Source organism: Zonotrichia leucophrys, chromosome 4A, assembly GCF_028769735.1.
Source record: "Zonotrichia leucophrys gambelii isolate GWCS_2022_RI chromosome 4A, RI_Zleu_2.0, whole genome shotgun sequence".
NCBI lineage: Eukaryota > Metazoa > Chordata > Aves > Passeriformes > Passerellidae > Zonotrichia > Zonotrichia leucophrys.
Genome location: NC_088174.1, coordinates 6,252,168 through 6,253,823, shown reverse-complemented (window position 1 = coordinate 6,253,823; position 1,656 = coordinate 6,252,168).

Below are 1,656 nucleotides of genomic sequence, written 5' to 3'. Positions count from 1 at the left end.
TTTTCAGGCACAGCTCATCCTTGATAGTAACTTCACATTGGGACGTTAACAACAGCTTTTGTTATTCATGGTTTTGATCTATTTTTTGGAGACAGAACAACACTAATCTGTTGATTTGACTTCTTCTGAAGTAGCTATTTTAAAGCTTATATGGAAAGAAGATAACACAAGATGTGTTTACTCTGGTGATACCTTAGGTTTTAGCTTTTATATTTTTCAGATTCTGTAGTGTTTTAGTGTGTAGTTCTGAGCTTCATATTAGGGGATAGTGAGCTCTCTTCACAGAGTAGGGAGACAAAACAATTCCTGCTGTAGCTGGGGACCAAGGACAAATGATCCAAATCTCAGGCTCAAGAGCAGAAACAACATGAATTGAAGAGAGAAAAACAAGAAGGATGGGACTGCTTGGAGCTGGACAATTCAATATGCAAATGGCCCATAACTTATAAAACTGACAGACCTCGTTGCTGCTTGTCCATTTTGTAACCATTTTGGTTCATCTGGGGTGTAGCCCTGGCTGGGCTCTTGTGCTGCCCAAGGCGGCTCCATTGAGGCATTTTAATAAACCCCTACTTTATTCTTTAGCTCTGTGGTCAGCTTTGATAAGGCATCACTGGAAAGGGAAACAAAAGGAAGGGTTGTATTGCCATAAAACACTAACACTTTTCTGTAATCTCTTTTCTTTGGATGATTTTTTCTTGTTAATTTGCTTGCTTGGTTATTTTTGGGGATGGTAGTATCAGTTAATAATAAGATAAAGGTAAGTAAGCCAAATGTCATTCATGTGCAGAAAGCAGAGGGTAAATGATATTCTGTGCTCAAACCTAATGGTCTCATTGCTGTTAAATACAGGTGATTGTTGCAAGTGTTGTATATGCAGAAAATGCTTTCAGCTAGCGGGGAGTCTCAGAAAAAAATAGGATTGCATAATGTGGATGGTAAGGCTGTGTCAGACAGCACTCACTGGTCTAAGTCTTCTAAACACAGTCTGCATAATTCCATCTCATCCTTCAGATCTGTTAAATGCACAGTTATAAACACAAGGGTTTCAATGAAATGGTCATAGACTTCTGTAGGAATCTGATCTTCACTCAAAGCTGTCATAGCTTCATAAGACACTAGGCACATAGCCTGTATTCAAATAATTGCATAGTTTTTACATTCATATGATATTCCTCTTTTACTGCACTTCTGTAATTTTCCACATTAGTTTGATGGGACTATTAAATGCTATTGCTTGTGAGATAAATAATTCATGGTTTCTGAAGCATAACTATGTCTCTAGTCATACTGTGTCAAGGCAATGTTTTATGCAGCTTTGTTTTAATTCATGCAGCTTAATTTTATGCAGCTTTGTTACCTTTATTATTACTAATTGCTGTTTTGTAACAAAGCTATAGTTTGGAATCAGAATAGATATGCTTTAATTTAAGCTGACCTGGAGCCTGATACTAGCAGTGTGTTTGTCTTTTCCAGAAGTGCAGCCCTGCAAAAGGCTGCTGTAATATTTATTTATCCATTGACATGTTTGAATGGGATGTATGTCATCTATTGTCTTGAAAGTATTAAATAAAATTGGTACCTGGAAAAACTGAGCAACTATTATGTACAGAAGGCTTCCCTATGAGTAAATAATATCTGCAGATCTCTGGAGAT